At 39.0% G+C, this 18,896-nt stretch overlaps 1 long non-coding RNA gene across 1 annotated transcript in view; it reads left to right on the top strand.

Annotated features, from left to right (window-relative positions):
* Positions 1–3,383: 3,383 nt before the first annotated feature.
* LOC139596767 (uncharacterized) overlaps positions 3,384–18,896 on the top strand; it is a 133,773-nt gene continuing 118,260 nt past the window's right edge. Inside the window, exon 1 of the long non-coding RNA XR_011681448.1 lies at positions 3,384–3,846. This is a non-coding gene — a long non-coding RNA (uncharacterized lncRNA). The remainder of the gene's footprint in view (positions 3,847–18,896) is intronic.

Genomic DNA, 18,896 nt, shown 5'->3' with positions numbered 1-18,896 from the left:
GAGCACTGCACAATTCTTGCCCAAGGCAGGAACTTTGTGAGACCACAAATCGTCTCGGTATTAAAAGTCGGTGCATAAGAACTGCCCTCAGCTTTAGCGCTAAATTGCTGGTTTGGAGACATTCATTGCTGTATATTGTATTTCCACTATATTCTGCTTTAATAGACTTCGTGCTGAAGTGTGTAAGAAGAGTTTTAAAGCCTGAGGTGGCAAGTAGGCCTTTTTTTCTTTTTTTTTACCATTTTATATATTTTTCCATCTTTTTTGTTTGTCACCTTCTATTGCAAGGTTGGCTCACATACATAAAACAACACTGCAGTCATGCAAGAATATCTAACAGTTAGTGGAAGGCACAGATTTTACCATTAGAAGTTCAACACCAAGGTTTGGGCAAGACAAGATTTGTTATTTGTGCAGGGCCTCAGATTTAAGATTATTTCTTTTGTTCTTTGGAATATTTTATTTTCCTGTTTGGCAAAGCTAACTTGGTTTTATTCTTCTAATCTTCTGGTATCAAAGTAGTTAGGGCCCAGTAAGAATAATAGTTAGAGAGGGAGATTACAGTTTCTATTAATAATTTGTGTTCATTTGTTTAAGCAATGTTTATTCAAGGTTCAGAAAGCTCTTTGAAATTTGTGTTTATTAATTAGTGTACACAACACTCTATAAAGTATTTATGTATGGCCTATCTCCAGATTTCTCTTAGTTTGAGTTAGTACAGATGCAGGATTTATTTTGACTAAACACACAGGAAGCATCTGATTCAGGTATCCTTGCATGTGAATTCTGGACTAATTTTCAGTATTATCTTAAATTCAAGAAGTCTGCAGGTACATACCAGGTTCCAATCTCCCAGGTTACCTACCAAGGTGTAGAAATAATTCCAGATGTCTAAGATACACATTATTATCAAGCTGATAATAACAGCTAATGCCACCAATTAGCCCAAACCACAAAAGCTCCAACTATATTTTCCTGAGCAATTTGATTGATCCTAACACAGCCAGGAATACTCTCACAGAAAATTTCATTCAGCCTTCTATTTCCCAAACAGAAGTGGTTGCATTTATGAAAAATTAAAGCTTTTAAATTGAAAAAAAAAAATCTTTTAAAGACCAAACCAAAGAAAAAAAATACATAAAATGTACATACACACCATTTCAACTAAACAGCGTGTCGGAAGGAACGTGTGCTTTCACTGAACTGTGTTACCTCTGCCTGCTGGAATGCTGGAATATAAAATGACATGTTATATTAGATTCTACTGAATTTGAATTCTTCCTTCGAGGCATTTATAGCGAAATAAAATATTTTCCAATGAAGACTCTTCAAAAAGTGGCATTTCTTTCAGCAAAAAACTTCCTGAAGACAACTTCCAGTTTAGAGACACAGGGCTGGGTGAGTTGTCACCCAGTCAATCACATGAAATAATGTACTGGACATGGACATCATGGAACAACAGAGGGAAAGCCTTAGCATAGGATTTGTGGCAAAGATTGTTGCATTCCTGTGAGATCAGTGTCAGTACTAAGGCAAATCTAACTCAAAAGCTGTCCACTTAATAGCTTTAAAGCGTTCAAAGTTCTTAAGTTCTTCCAAACATGGCTTTTAAAGAGAAATGTGTCTGTGTTGCGCCATGGTTTCACATTTCATCTCGCAGGATGTACTAATTTGGGCTAAATACTTCTGTGACTCAATCAAACAAAACTTAAACCAAATTGTCAGGCCACATTGCTCTAAACACAGATAACTCCAGGAGAGCTGTGTGAGATTTGAAGTTTTGCTACTGCGATTAGGAGTGGCTCTAATGATTTCCACAGAACTTGTGTGAAATGTAAATTACCAGAGTCTTGAGTAATTCGTCGTCCTTTTGAATCTGTTTCAAAAACTTGATTTCCTGTTCAGAAGAAGGGCATGTTCCTGGGTCAAAGCCAAACTGAGAGAAATTGGGCCCTAGATGGCCCAATTTCTCATTGGTTTTGGATCAGGTTCTCCAGTGGGATACTCTGGATTTCTGCCTGCCAGAGAACTTCTTCTCTGCACAGAAGACTCATGTCCACAGTCTTAACCATGTCTGAGGTATCTCTAAGGTAACAATGTTATTTTTCTCCACCCTGGCAGAAAATACAGGTTTCTGCTCTCAGAACCAAGAAGGAATCAGAGTACAAAATGAAGATGTCAGAACTCCTTGGACCATGATGGATGGAACTGGTGTCATATGATGGGAAATAAATAGAATCATTAAACTTTAACATGAAAGCAAGAAAGATTGGTTAATATTAGTTTTAGGGGGCTTGTATGTAAATAAATGTTTCAAATATTTTTTAATAGTCTATCAGATGTACTTTCATGTTTACTTATTTTTTAGTCTGAAAGAAACCTATGTTGACAGGGCATTCAAACCCTTTTTTTAAATTGACCTTAGTGAATTAATTTACTCGTAACTATTTTCAAACTATGTCTTAAGTAAATAACACATGAAGTAATTGAAAGAGAATTTCAGGCTTGCAACCACAACTATTTGTAGTGTAGACCTAAGTCTAAGCCTTTGGGTTCATCCAATTATGGTATCAAATCATTGCCATATATACGATCAGCCCCAAGAGTGTGGGATGACAGTCAACACATCAGCCAGGATATTTGTAGGCAAGTCATTATGCACTGCAAGTTTTTCAGCTCCCAAAAACTAAGCAAGAATTGTTTTCAAATCTTGGCAAAACGGGCAAGCTGCTTAGTAACATGGTTTGGATATCAAGGATATGATGAGCCTTCCTCTGAGACCTTGCAGAGCACCAGAGTAGTGCTGGCATTGGAGGCTGTTTCAGACATAGCCTGTCTTAACTGTTGCTCAAGCCTCTGTTGCACGTTTCACAGATAAAATCTTTAATTTTGGTCACCTAGCCAGTGCTATATTCAGAAAATTCTAGTTTTTCTATCTAAAATTGCTGCTCCAGAATATAGCTGGAAAATATATTAATTCTTCCCTCTTTCATGGCCTAGAACACTGAGAGACAGTTTTGGCTTTCTGATTTCTGGTCTGGACCCCTCTCTAGCTCCAAAATTATTTAAACCAAAGCAGTGAGATAGGCTTAAATTCATATTGGCTTCTGGAAAGGAAAAAAAAGTAGCCCTTGTCTATTATGGGAGGCTGGCAGCACCAGATTACATATTTAGGGAGCCTTGTTCCTCGTCGTTTCTGCAGCTTTCATTAAAAAGATATGCATGCTAATCGTGGAAATGGGAGGCAACCTAGAAAAGAGATGTATTATTATGAGAGGCTGGGACATTGTATTTGTGCATACAGCAGGGAAAACTATATTGAAATGAGTGCTAAAAACAGCCCAAGAGCGATGTGGGGAACGACGAGGAGGAAAATCCAGAGCCGGAGCATCGTAAGGGGAGCAGCGGAGTTGGAGTCAGAGATGCAGAAAGGAGAACAGGTGAGGGTCAGAAAGATAGAAAGGAGAGAGAGCAGCACTGGGAGAAGACATGAGAAATTAGATCAGAATCTAAAAGCACTCAGGAGAGCAGGGAAAAAGGCAGAAATTAGAACAGGAGCTAAGAGGAGAGCCGAAGAGGCAATAAAAACTCAAGGAGGAGAAAGAAAAACTGCAAGATGAAGAGAGGAGGACAGGAAAAAAAGGGCAGGAGATAAATATGAGGCAACATAAAAGGGCCTTGATCTCCCGTTTGTAAAGATGACGTGATCTGTGGTGTGAAAGAAAAGAAATACTTTGCATTTTTTGAAATGGCCATGAAGAGAGGACCAGGCTACATCTCAGAAATCAATATCACATTTTATGCCTGCTGCACCCTTCACGAAGAATCAAGACAACATTGATTCAAGTAAGTAATATTTCATTGAAAACTGATCTTTGATTGCAGAGCTGCAAGGGACTGGCTCTGGGAGTCCCTGGGTGGTGTCTGTGCTGAACAGGTGTCATTTTTGGGATTGTGTTGGAAGTGATGTGGCTTCACTCCCGGTCGGCAGAACACGTGGGGAGCAGAGGACACGTCACTTTAGTCTTTGAGAGCAGAGGATGCTGCATCAGAAGGGCTGGCCTGCTCTCCAGGGTCATTAGTCTGTGTCTGTTAGTGTGTGGTGAGCAGCCTGGAAGGTTTGCTTTGCGGCTGTATTCATTTCGAGCGGTGAAACGATTATTTTAAGATAATTATAAAAGCCTTAGACTGATATTTTAAATCTGCTTTCCCGATCAATTGTAGCAGTGTTAGAGCTGGTGTGCAGTCATGAGGCACAGGACCATCTCCCCAGACTGCCAGGCCAGGCTCTTGTAATGGAATTAACTGTTTCCGAGACATTTTTGCCCTGTTTTTGAGAACGTAAAATCTCTCCTTGATTTTATTTCCCTGGCCATTAATTCCCTCGGGAAAACAGATTCACTGCTTTGCTTGCAGATCTTGATGTGTTTCAGCTTCTTTATACCACAAAGGGTGAAAGTGAAACAATTTATAGCAAAACCTGTGTTGGAATTCTCTTTTGGAAAATCACTTTCTTATCTCAATAAAATCAAAACATGTGGGTGAAAGGCTATGCTGATGGGGACGAGGGGCACAGAAGATTTTTATATATAAACCTCAATGTATATAATTTAAAACTGACTTGTCCCTGTCAGGATATTTAGCCATTTGAATTTAGCTGGAGCACTAATGCTGTATAAACTTCCCACTGAGGCATGTCACACAACTCAGGGACACTGCAGATTTATTTCTGCCATTTTTCTTGGTCCTTTTGGAGAAATGTAGCCTCAAATTCTGTGATTATTTACCGTTGGATTGAGCTTTTTTTGACTTAGAGATGGGGTAACTGAGAGGTGTTTTAAAATCTGGGAAAATGCAGTGCAGGATTTTATTGTCACAAAATTAAATGACTGGGGCCATCTCAGAAAAGTCAAACTTGTAAATTCTGCTTCAACAAAGTAAAAATATTTTGTTTCAAATGTCAGTGCATAAACAAAACATCTCCACAACTTTTCAAACTGCCATTGAGGGAACAAGGACTCCACATCCCACCTGGGGATGAAGGAAAATGTTGAGAGGCTGATTGTGACTCCATAAATCAGTCCCTGTGTTAACTCAGTTCTCCACTGGTACAGTTCCTCAGAACTGCAACTGAAACTTCATTTGAGAATCAAGTAAACAAAAGCACAGCTGAGAGGCTGATAGGTGAGGTCTGTGAACCTGGTCTCAAGGACTACACTCCTTTTTTCAGGAGTGTATGATTGTCCTGACTCCAAAAAAGCTGGTCTGATGGAAGACAAGCCAAGTCTTGGCCTTTGCAGGAAATTTTGAGACTTATTTTGGGAAACTCTTTGGAATGCAACCCTCAAGCAAGGCTGAGGCAGTGTGTTACAGTAGGGCCACAGGAACCAATGATCATTTAGACTCTGAACATTTATTTGCATGGTAAGGAGAGAAATGTGATTTTGGAGAACATGTTGTTGTGAAAAACACCAGTTTGGCTGTGGAGGTGTGAGGATAATGGGGAAGGTTCACTGTGGCTGGGTGGTGATCCCAAACCAGGGGCTTAGCAAAGGAAAACTCTTCGTGTTTGTGCAATTTCAGTCAGCAAAGGCTGCAAAGAGTTTCCAGTGAAGCAGTCCTGGAGCTCCCTTGTCTCAGCAGGCAATGGTGACCACTCTGAGGAAACCTGGCTTCTCAGCAGCAGGGAATCCTGAATCACCACCTCCTTGGAATAAACATTTTCTCCCGGGCCTGGAATATCCAAGGCCTCCTCAGGTGTGTGTACAGCCAGGAGCTGGGCTATCAGAGTGCAGTGTCTCTTTAAATATATCACCCCCTAGGACTGGTGATTTCCTTTTCAAGTGAAATCTTGAGCTTCACACAACTTCTCTCAAATTAAAGACAGAGTGTTAGTAATATATACACATATTTACAAATAGAGCATTTTTTCTCATGCCCCCTCCATCCTTCCACTCTTCCCACATAAAGGTAAAAAAAGAAACATTTTGGGTGTTTTCCTGGTATTCAGTGACAGTGCAACTACTCAGATACAGATACAATGAATTAGTTCAAATTTCACAGTAGCAGTGTAATAGAAGCAGAACAAAATATAGTAATATTCAGGTTATTATGGATTTCTGACACATATAACTCTAAGCCATCTAACTTGCTCCAGAACTTGAAAATTGTTCAGTAAGCAGAATGGATAGCTCTTAAAAAAAAATGGATAATAATAGCAAGTCAGATAGTTACAAGACAATGCCAAAAACTAAAGTACAGTTATTGTTCAATAATCATTCAAAAAACAGTTGCAGAACTATCATGAAAGAAGGGGAATTAGGAAGACACTTTGCAGTGTTGAAAACAGTACAAAGGACTTGTGGCCTAAGAAAATACCAGATAAAATGGTACTGCATATGTGTGCACATGCACATGTGTTGTGTATGCATAAAAGAGACAAAAAATTAACAATTGCAAAATTTATTCAACAAATAATGGGGCAAAATGCAATGGCTATTTGTAATGAGTATAGGGTACTGATGAAAAGTGTTCATCATATTTCTGACTTCTCTAAGCCTAATACAAATGTGGAGAAAGTGGCATGACCTGCTGAGCTGACATTAAAAGCTTTAAATTGAATTAAATTGGCAGAAATCTTCAAAAATTGTCTTGGGAGGGGAAAAAAAATTCATGACAGAGCATAACAGATGTATGAAATTAAGAGCATTTAGGATACATTATCTTTGCTGTATGATGGGAAATGTTTCTAATTGCACTCACAGGGTGCCTTTAAGATGTGTTTTTATTTTAAAAGTGTTTTTTATGATCTGCTATGGATTTTCAGCAGAAATACATAGACAAAAGAATAAAATGCATATTAAGATATATGTTTTTTGCAACAATCAACACATTTGTTGTCATTGTTCAGTGAAGCAAAGTTGTAAAAGCAAAGTTACTGAATCTACAGGAGTGGAACAAAAAGAAAAAAATCTTTCTGTGTAATGAGGAACCTGTACCACTGATGGATATGTACTCAAGGGCTCATGGGTGGTCTTGTAGCTCATATCAGCATTGGGCTGTTTGCATTTCCAGGTACATCTGCACCTTATATCCTGTAAAGTTGTTGCTCTTCTTTTCCTCTATGCTGGATGCTCACTAAATCCAGTAATTGAGAAGCAATAGGAAATGTCATACGTGGGTTTGACCATTATTAATAATATCTGTGCTGCAAGGCATCCCCAGCCAGCATTCAGTGTTCAAAGTCCTGCTCAGCACATGGTGAATACTGAATAAAAATGCAATGGGACTTCTTGTTGTATATTGCAGAATCTCAATTAGTTCTTGCTGTGTCATTTACTCCCACGGATCTAACATGTAATTTCATTAAGAGGTATCTTGAAAATTACAGCATTTCCTTTTGTCTTCACCAAGAGGTTCACATGTGGAGTTTTTTTAACTAATGAAAATGGCATTCCAGGGTTTTTTTGCTGCTTTTGATGCTTTCAATGGTAGCCATAATTTTAAGGTGAAATATGACTGTCCAAACAATGCTGCTGACTTGCAGCATTGAGTCTGGAACTTCCCACATTCTTTTCTCCACATACCCTGATTTCCATTATGATGGGACTTCTTTGCTAATTCTTTTCTAGATGGAGGGAAAGTTTCATCCTTGCACAGAGGAGCCAGAGCTGTTTCTGGTTTGAGCTGGTACATTTGGGTCTAAGCTCCAGTGCATCACATCCAACCACAGCTGTCTCATTTTGTCAGGTCTTGTCATGCAGCTTTTCTATGCTACATCAAATTCCTTAGCTCTGTCCCAAAATGTAGAGAATCATAGAATCATTTAGGTTGGACCAGACCTTTAAGACCACTGAGTGAAACCATTATTCTGACACTAAAACACATCCCCTGTGAACACATCTCCATTGTCTTTTCTTGGTATGTAAAATCCTTGCCTTAGATGTGGAAAAAATCTAGATTGTGGTGAATTTCTGGTGACCTCACAGATTTTCTCCTTATCACAGATCATGAGTTGGGAGTTACAGCTGTAAAAGCCATGTCAATCCATTTAAAGTAAATATTCAAAACCACATAGCATCTGCTAATCTTAGATGGAAATAGAATAAACCCTTTCTTTGTTGTAACCACAAGAACATCAAGTGTTTACTAATATCAGAACTGGTTCAGCCCCTTAATAGTGAAAAGTGACAAGAGATAGATTATTATCTCTGACATAAATTTGAGCAGGAAGAGGATTCTTTGCAATGGAAACAAACACTAATGGAATAAAAATGACCCACGTTGTCCAATGGATGTCAAACCTAGTGGAGTCCAGGATGACTTAGAACCATTCAGTTTCCATCAGAGAAAATAAATTGGCTGAATGAAATAACCTCTCATTCAGTTCCATATTTTTGTCACCAGCAGTAAAAATAAATAAATAAAACAGTACAAAACCACTTTCCTAACTTTCTTCAGATGAAATCATCCAACTGTGTGATCATGTTTCAGGTCCATTGCTCAAAATCAGAAAGGGGAAAGTAAATCAATTAAAAAAAAAGAAATGACGAGAATTAACTCCAAATTAGGACTATTCTGTTGCAGCCACATAACCTGCATTGTAAAGACTGTGATTTAATATTTCTTCTAGAGAATGTCCACTAGTAAAAGAATATACAACGAGTAAATAACCCACCAAATATTGTGCATGGGAAAGATGAGGAAGACAAATATTTTTTTAGAGTGAAAAATTGGTTTCAAAAGTAATACTAGAAAGAAACTGCTAGAAATCCAGTCAGAAAATGGAACAGTTAAACAGAGAAAAGGCTGCTGGCTGGGAGCAGAGATCTGATTGCTAATTCTGTCGAACAATGCACATAGCTCTGAGCTGATCTGTGAGGAGCCATCAGGAAAAACACAGGAAGAGAAAAGTCACAGGCCAGAAAAATCATCCCAGAGTGTTGCAAATGGCCCAGAGGCTGTAGGTTGTGGAATGTTGTATTAGTTTAAAACTTAATGGCTTCATGAAGGCTACACGTGCAGGTAATGCATTAGACCCAGGAGATCTGGGCCCAAACTTTCCTTTTATTAAGACTTACCCAGAATTGCTATGCATTTAAAATGATTTAAGAGTGTATGATTTAAGAGTATAGTTTTTCAAAATGGATATTCATTATATATTAAAAAAAAAAAAACCAAGACCGATTATCTTCAATTAAAAAGCTTTATATTTGAATCAGTGAGATTATGTGATCAGTTGAAGGAAAAAAAACTATGTAGTATAATTATATATAATATATACATTAGTGCAAACAGTTGTTTTGCTCTGATAAAACATGAATGAGTCAGTGTTAACATGCAGCAAATTAAATCTTCCTCCTTGAAAAAAATCCCTTTCAAAGCTGTTATTTCTAGAAGCCATCAACTTCTGGGTTAGGCTACGTGTTAAAGTGCCAAAAAAACTCATTGAAAAGGATATATTTCATTCAAAAGAAGTAAACTTAGAAGGAAAAAAAAAAAGATAGAAAAATAAAGAAAGCACAGAACCAGTACCTTTAGCCTGAAGAAATCTTTCGATTTGGAAATCACTGTAGTTAAAAATTATACATCAATGTTTTTTACCCAACTTGTTGCTTTTTAGTAGAGAGCAGACAAACCCACTGAGAATATTTCCATCGTCTACTTCAGTGGATTCAGAAAACTCTGAACATATGATGAATTATAAAATCATGGAATCGCAGAATGGTTTGGGTCGGAAGGGACCTTAAGGATCATCTCATCCCACCCCCTGCCATGGGCAGGGACACCTCCCACTAGCCCTGGTTGCTCCAAACCTGTTCCAACTTGGACATTTCCAGGGCTGGGGCAGCCACAGCTTCTCCAGGCATCAATTCCAAACCTTTTTTTGCACCAAATCTTTTGGGAAACAGTGCTGGCAACAAGCCCAGGGATTACAGGGGTCCCAGGGCCCTGCAAGTGTCCTCAGCCCTGTTGTGCTGCTGGAAACTGAGGCACAAAGGGCTCAGGGATGTGTGGGGGCAATACCAGAGCCAGAGTCCCCAGAGCAGTGACATGTCCTAGAGACCACTTCCTGCACAAATGATTGAATCCTGGTTATCCAGGATTCCAGTGGGATTCTTCCTTGCAGTCAATCCTGCTGCCCTTGGAACAAGTAGGAAAAAGCCCTGATTTTCAGAGGAGGGTCTCAGACCACAAGTCAAGGGATGATGTATTCTTCCTAAGCATGTAAACAGGCACCAACCCCCGAAATGGATCTTTTAGAGTATTACAAAGTATTTATTTTTATCAGTCTGCTTGTATTACTGAAATGTGGGGAGAATTCTTTCATTAAGCATTTCTCCAGATTGCACACACATTCATTTGACACTAATGTAAAGTGCAGTGTGTTACTTGGTATGTCTCCCTTTAAAACACAAAGTACTCACCTCCTGCAGAGAAGTCTCCTGGGGAGCTGGCAGCTAATGAAGCCAAAAAATATCGGGGTTCATTAAGCATGCAAGCATTCTGGTAAAATCAAAGATCACTCTGGAACCCCCTTGAACATATTATAGTTACCATTAAAATCATCATCATAGGATTTGATGTTAGTAAAACATATTGCTTAGGCTATAAAACATTCTAAACTAGTATCCCAAATGTCTTGCCTCAAGCAAGCACTTAAATTAAAGTTTCAGACAGCTGGCACTAGAATCAAAATAACAGTTTTGCACAAAGAGATTGGATAAACATGATTATTGTTTTCATAATTTATTTTGTCAACGTGCAGTATTGTGCGTTGATCCCTGCATTGTGCTTGGGCACAATTTCTTTCACTTTTCAACAGGTAACTATATTTCACTGAGGTTTTGGTTTGTTTGGTTTTTTTTTACAGAAAGCAATCCTAATTGATCTGCTGCTCTTGAATAATCTAATCCCTAATTAGCCGAGCCTGAACGTTGAGAAAGGCAGCATTGTGTGCTTTAATTAATTTCCATAATCTGGAATTTCTGTTTGCTTGCCTCATAAGATCTTTTGGTTTTCAGGGAGAGGGTAGCAGCACAATATCACTACTTAGTGTATGAAAAAGGGGGCAGTGTTCTGGATATTTGATACAGAGCAATTGCAACAGCTACAAACACATAGTTCTTAATTAAGACTAAACCCGTTTCCTGTTTACCTGGAATAACAATTTTAAGATACTCTTCCTGCATCTATTCCAGGCTGCTCCCTGCCTCTCAGGTGAAGTGAGGATGATATCCTTTCCTTTAATTTCAATTTAGTCCAGACATCCCAAACCAAGTAGCTGTTGAAATGTAGAGAAAGAAATTGCCAGAAATGTGCTACAGCAATCTCTTAAGCAAATACACATTTTCATAGACATATACCAAAACATTCTGCATTTCAAACCCTTTTACAAAGATAAAGTGTGGCTTCTTGAGCAAATCTCAGTGATTTCAGTATTCTTTTACCCAGGTGGTGAGCCAAGAAAAGATCTTCCCCCAAAATGCAAAGCTCCATCCAACATTCACACACACAATTAGAAAATAACCAGGGTTAAGAGAAGCTCCAGCTTTGCAGACACAGGGAAGTATCTGGGCATTGCTGGAGAGAGCAAAGCACTTCTATGATTCAAAGTCCTATTTTTTGCTGTTTTGTAACCAGCTCTTAAATATTTCTCAACCTTAAAAAATTCTCATTTTGATAAACAGTTTTCTTGAATATTTCTTTGGTTTCTTTGAATATTATCACTAGAGGTCTTTCACTCAAATGGGAAGTTAAACAATGACATTGTCAGGAGCTGAGCTCTCCTGCCTCAGTTTACACACTGCATATTGGAAATATATATTTTGTATATGCAGTACTCTACCTATATTCTATATATCTCTGCCTCATAGGGGTGTTACTGAGTTTATGAAGAGCTGCAAATGATCTTGGGAAATTCTGTTGGAAATATTTCATGACTAAAATGCAGCCCTCTCACAAATATAAATTAGAAATTACCCCCATTGTATTTACTAGGGTCAGTGTGAATTTATTGCACGTGTGGGACTGAGAGCAAAACTCGTCTCTGTTTATGCAAACTAATTGTGTGGTGTTTGCTAGCGTGAAAAATGGTCAGTCATTCTCACATTTGTGAAAAAGATTTATCAAGCCAACGCAGACCAAACAGGTGCTGTTCAAGGCTGCCCTTTGCTTTCCACACCTGCAGTAAAATAAACTTTGCTTCTCTGATGGGAAGTCCACATGGAAGTTTGACCACCAGGGCACCAAGAGATATAACCAACCTTTCAGCTCTGGCAGGCCACCCATTCACCATCACCTGTGCCCTGATAGGGGCCTGGGCTGGACCCAGGTCTCCAGAGGTCAGTGTGTTAAGACACTGCATCAATGCATGCAAAATTTTGATCAAGGAAAGGCTGAGATGTTGAAAATCTAAGAGAATTGTCTGTACTGCTGTGCAGCCCTTTTCTTTCCTGCCTTGGCCATGTCTCTGTTGCTTTTAATTAAGCTCTCAGATTCATAGCTTGGAGATCTTTAATAACTACAGAAAGTGCTTGCAAGGCAAATTTTTCACTTCTAAGAAGGATCCTTAGAACAAATGTTGCCTTCTAATTTATAGGTAAACTTAACCCAGTTTTACCTTTACTGTAATATATTGGGTGGCCATTTGTGTGCAACAGACTGGTGACATGAAAGATTTTAACTTTTACTGAATGGTGAAAATGTTGGATCACACACCTCCAAGACACTGTAAGCACAGTGCCTGCTGATGAATTAATCTAATTAACAAAGGTGAAGGTTTATAATTGGGGTTAACTAGAATTTAACTGGTCATTGTTCATACCCCCCACTGCATTGTCCCCTAAGTAACTCACTCTGGTAGCCCTCCATGGTCCCTCGACCCCAACATCAAGCTCAGGGATCAACCAGCTTCAAGCAAAAGAAGATACAATCATATTTCCAAGACTGTAATAACAGAAGAATTTAATGGTGTGATATTTTTATACTGTTTGGGAAAGAGACCCTATTTTTTCTTACTCATAAGCCCAGAGTATTTTTAAATAGTTCAAGTCCCTGTAGTACTTCACAGTTTGCAGTGCAGTTTAAAAAGTAATACATCTTTTCTTAGATGTACCCCAGATTCTGCCTTTTAATAGACATGATAATGAGATTCTGTGTCTTCATTTCCCAGTGTGCAGAAAGCTGAAATAAATCTTTGATTGTTCACAACCCTGGAGAAGGCTCCCAAGCCCAGGAATGTAATGATGTTTCTCTAAACAATCATTGCTAATGAAATTTAAGTGTATTTAAAATATATAGATGCGTGAGTGTTTATATATTAGTAGTATCAAAATTGGGCTTTATTCATTTTGCTTCGTAAATCTGATTGCAGTAAACTGAGCTCTCCAGAGATTCATTTCTAGGTGAAGGAATGTCTTGAGTTATTTCTATGACCTGCAGGACACACATTGAGCTTCTGCCTTTGAGTGAACTCCCTCTAATAAGGAAATCAAGGGATGTTTGAAAGACCCATTCAGTGACTTCTTCATAAGATTAGGAGCCATGTCCCCAGACCACTGCTGAAGGCATCACACAGCTGACTGCAATCAAATTGCTCTAACAACTTTGAAAGAACAGTCTGTCCAAGAAACTTGGAGGAACATTGAAGGGCAAAACAGGCAGAGGGGACACAGGGATCCCTCATAAAGGGTTAAAAGGGGATACTTCAGAATGGAAACAGTGGTATTTTAAAGAGTGTTTAATATCTGACCAGTATTCTAACACTTTTAGAAGTAGACTCAATCAAAAAAACCCTCCCGTATCGGGATCTATTTTAAGGAGTATATACAAATTGATCCACAGTCTGACACCTCTCTGTGCCCAACTCCTCTGCCACGGTGTCACACACATACCCAGACTTGTGCAGAGTCCCTTGCACTCATGATACTCCTGAAGGGAATTCCTTCACAGCAAAAACATGGGAAACCCCAAACTGATAATTATCAGCCCAAAGAAAACAGTCCCAAGACAATATTGAGAAGATGTGGCTCTCAAGACCAAGCTGTGGCAGCCAGGCTTGGCTTGGTGGCTTATTATAAATCCAGACTTGGCAAAGTTTAGTGAAATGTTAATATCAGCCAATATCAGCATGAATAGACCTGGGATTTATTTTATGTGACCTGGACACCTCCAAATCTCTTTCATGTCCAAAGATATGAAATACTGTGGTTTCCTCTGGGTGCTGTCAGACTTGTGGATAACTGAATTCCAAAATAAAACCCAAGGGGAACCAGTTTATAGGAAGTTTAAGAGCTTTCAACTGTTATGCCATAATTTGATGCAGACTGTTGAATACCATTTTCCATGTCCAAGACATGCATATCACACTTTTCCTCAGGAAAAATACCAATGGCATATACCCTCTGTAGCTGTTAAATTTGTTTTAATGGGAATCCAGTCCAAATGCATCTCTTCTTTTGTTCCAGGTCTCAAAATCAGCAACACAGCTTCCAGTTAATTTCTATTCCCTTTATATCCATACGTATCCCAGCCATTTTAGTGATACAAATGCTCATTCACATTCCTAATTTTTACCAAATCATGGTGGTCTTCAGAAACACTACAGGAAAAGCATTTTGGTTGTAATTCTCTCCATTTCATAAAGCCTGTTAGGTCTTTGGATACCACTGACTTCCAAATGTTACAGCATAGAGAGGCTTACAGAAGAGAGCACCTCACAATGCCATAGACAGGATAGAAATCTCACTCATAAGTAGAAGAGCCACTTGAGTGGGAAGTGTAGGAGAAAAAAGTGATAGGAGAGCTACCTTCCCTTCCCCTGAGATTTATGCAAATCCCACAAAGTACCCACCTGCAACACTCTACCTGCTCTTGGATGCTCAGAGGATTTCTTGTGAGGATTAGTAGCCTAAAATTAGTAACCAGCCTCATTGCCATTCAGATTTTACCTGTTTTTTTCCTCCCTCCCCTTTCCACTTTGACCATAATCTTTAAAAATCTTACCAACCATCATTTCACTGGTTTGGAAAGAATCCCCTCTTCCCTGGAGATTTCAGCACATGTTCTGTGTGCTATCAGCATTCTCTCATAAATATTTTTTTCTTTCTAAGAGAAAAATAATCTTTTTTTTTTCCTCACTGGAAATGGAGTGCTTTGTCTGATATGAAAAAAAGAGAGCTAGACCCATGGAGGTGGTAGGTGAGCATTAGCCTGCAGTACATTTTACCTATGATAAAGTTGGGTTTGGCCCGCCATGAAGCCTTTTGGATAATTTTAGCATAAATTGTGTCCCCTACTTTACAGTGGCAGATACCACCAGAGAAGCTGATATCTTTCAAAGACAAGATTCAGTAGGTTCAAATCAAGGTCATTTTTATTGCAAAATTGATAAGGAATCGTGGGGTTACTGATATAAGCAGAAAACTGAATAGTGACATGATGCCCTCCTCCATCTTGGTGAAGGTTTCTCTTAATTCTCAATTTCTTCTGCAAATGGCCTGAAAGCATATCAGAGAAAGGCAAGAAGAAATAAGAAAAGGAAAAGAGGAAAAAGCACCAAAAAGACCCCTAAAACCAGAGAAATAATTTTAAAAAGCCTTAAAGCCTGAAAGCCAGTTAATTATTGGAATGGTGCTGGACAATCATGAGAGCTGTGGCTGACTATTGTTTACAAAGCCAAGATGGCCTGAGAGTCTCAAACTCAGATACACCAAGACAGCAAAGTTCAGACCTGGCTCTATCTGGCAAACAGCTGCAGCCCAGTTTTAATTAACAGCATATTCCTGATTCTGGTCAGCCTGCATGGATGGAAAGGTGTTTCCCAAGGAAATCAGAGTAAGGACAGCATAGGGAAAAAGGGGTGGGAAAAAAAGAGAGGGGGAGGGAGAAGGTGAGTTCAGGAGGGCAATGAGGTGGGGGTTAACAACGCTGCTGAAGATCAAGGGCTGAAGTGCTGAGATGCTGCCAGACTTGAAAACTTTAATTTACTGTCACTGTTAGCCCCCTTTGAGGTTTATGGTGGTATTTATACACACAGCATCAATCACATGAAACAAGGAGGGGATTTATAGTTTGTTTTAAAGACTGTAAATGCAATGTAATGCAAATAGCATGCCTCATGGGCATTTACATTTAATGGGAAAATTACAGATGCAAAAGATTGGTAGAACAAATTTTAAATTGACTTTATTACATCTAGTGCTTTTCAGAGAATACTATTAAAAAAAAAGCGAGGAGATATGGTAATGGAGTTCTACAGTGTAGCTTGACAGCTTAAATTCCACTTAACTGACTTTGCTTGCATCTTTCTGTTTACATTACTTCTTCCAATAAGTTTGGTTGGCAAAATCTCTGGATCATAAACTGATTAGAAGCTTTGATTCTGTTTTGTTTCCTTTTTGGGGTTGGAATATTTAATGTGTAAAGCTGATTGTATCTCGATAACTGTTTTTAACTAAGGTTCATCATCAGAATTGCTTCATCTAGACACAGTCAGGAACAGCTCTTTGAATCTATTATCGCCTTAATATGTGACCATACATTCATTCTCCTTAATTTGTATAATCTTCTGGTATCTCCCCCATATCTCCATAGATACAATAGAAAAAGATGGCTGCATTACTGTGCTCACTGGCAGCGTGAACATTCAGAACTAATCACAGATACTCGTGGAAAACCCATTCTCTCTCAAAACAGGTTTATTTCCCAGTATTCCCATGTGGCTCTCTGAGCACTTCTGGAATGAGGATTGTGCACTGGTGAGGTTGAAGGTTGTTATCATCTGCTGTTGACTTATGGTAGATCCATCTGAAAGGTGTTGGTGGGCCTCAAACTCACCTTCAACAGACCAGATGAAGCCCTGATTGAAACAGGTGCAGCTCTACTTGCTTCAGGGGAGTTGTGCCCTATTACAGGAGGGCTGATTTGTTTTTAACACCCCATAATAATTGCTGGATTTCTCTCCCATACAAGCTCAAACAAGCAAAATCATTTAAGGGGTCTTTTTAAAACCCATTCCTATTGAGCAAAGATTGAAGTACACATGTTTGGTGTTTGTTTTAAAGCCACCAGCACAGCAGCCTCTCCATGTGTTGCTGCATGTATCTGACAGGAACCTTCTGCCCTTTGTTCCTTCAGAATTCCAAATCTTTGCTATCAGTATAACACCCTTGAAACATCTTTCCAGACCTGCTCATTTTTAGCCATAGTATAGGTAAATGATGTCCTGACCTTTATAGGGCATAAAGAAGTGTGGTCAAAGATTTACTAGACCTTAGCCTATTAAGATTGTGTCTTTCCAAGATTTCAAATCTCCCTGAAATACCATCCTCTTTTTTTTTGTTTCCATTTATCATGACACATACACCCATTGAACTTGTTATCACCAAAAAGCCACGAAGGAGATGATTTGTTATTCATCAGTGATCCAGCAACATCTACTCAGCTCAGTTCAGTAGTTATCATCATGTACAAATATCCCTCCAGAAGTTTCTGCTCTGTCCCTATTTGCAGGCCCCTTTCATCCATCAGGATCTACCTTGTGAGGAGACTAATTACAAACTCTGTGGCATCTCAGTGCATTTATTAGCATGGAACTGAGGCAGACCCATGTTTATTCTTCACCCAGTCCTGAAAGATACATTCTCCAGGTGTTGTCACCCATAACAAATACATAATGGCAGAGAGCAGCCTATATTAACATTTGAGCTAATACAAACACTGGCTGTTTAAGCAATTCACCTGAGATTGAGTGCCTAGCTGCTGTGACTTTTGTTTAAGGTTGTAATCCCCTGGGATGACATTCTCTTGTGCAGAAGAAGCACGTTAGCACCACGCTTGGCAATGTCACCATGATGAGGAAACCATAGACTCAGGAAGCAAGAGCAGAAGGGAAACAAACTTTCACACTCAGGAGTCATTAATGAGGCAAACACACTTCAGGGCTGACAGGTAACTCACAAAACCACCTACCAGTCCTGTGCCAAACTGAACCAACAGATAGCAAAAATGCAAACCTACGTGTTGGCAAAACTTAGAATATTTCTGAAGTTAGCTTATGTTGTGATAGCTGAGTAAAAAATGCCCCAGCAGACACAACAACTCCCAAACAGAGCAGGAAAAGGCCTTTTTTCCTCCTGTGCAGGAGGCTGTGCTTCCTTTTTGTATCTGTTTCTGATGATCCATAAAGAAACTAAATTTACTGCAAGGGTGAACATCATAATGCAGAATCCTAATACTAAACACTCCTGTATGTTGTTTCCCTACCTTCAGGCACTGTCAGTATCACTGTTTTCAATAAGCTGCTCACAATTTTAACTGTGCTTGGAAGAATTTGGAGTGCAGAAATATGCAGTGGTTTTTGGGAACACCTACACACGTCCATGTGAGGATGGGTAAATCCATGTGTTCATGTGTGATTAGTTATCAGAGTTGCACAAAACCAGTGCATTGTTCCTTTTTGGGAAAGGCTATCTATATCATGCACAAATCACAGTATCTGGATTAGTTTCACAACCCACAAATGACACATTTCTACAAAATTTATGGAAATAGTAAACTAAAGCCCCCCCAGCCCCAAATCATCTTTCAGTGAGAATTAAAATTTCTTCTGAAGCTAAAAATTACACTTTTGGCAAAAATTGTAGCAGGATGGAACAAAATAATAAAATATTAAGTGCCTTAGATTCCAAGTACTTTTATCTTTCTTGGTAAACACTTTCCACATATCCAGGAACAAACACTATTCAGAGTTTAGCCAAAGCTTCTGAAAGACACCAATTACATGCAGAATTTTAGGACTGTCATGTGAATTTAAAGACAAATACTGTCCAGACAGCACATACCAGCTGCGTGTTGCTGCGTAGTGGGATATTCCCTCACCTTCTGTCTTAGTT

The sequence above is a fragment of the Agelaius tricolor genome, unplaced genomic scaffold, assembly GCF_023055355.1.
Source record: "Agelaius tricolor isolate 1412-34295 unplaced genomic scaffold, bAgeTri1.0.p SCAF_16, whole genome shotgun sequence".
NCBI lineage: Eukaryota > Metazoa > Chordata > Aves > Passeriformes > Icteridae > Agelaius > Agelaius tricolor.
The sequence above is the reverse complement of the archived record's forward strand: the minus strand, read 5'-3'. Positions and strand labels throughout refer to the sequence as shown.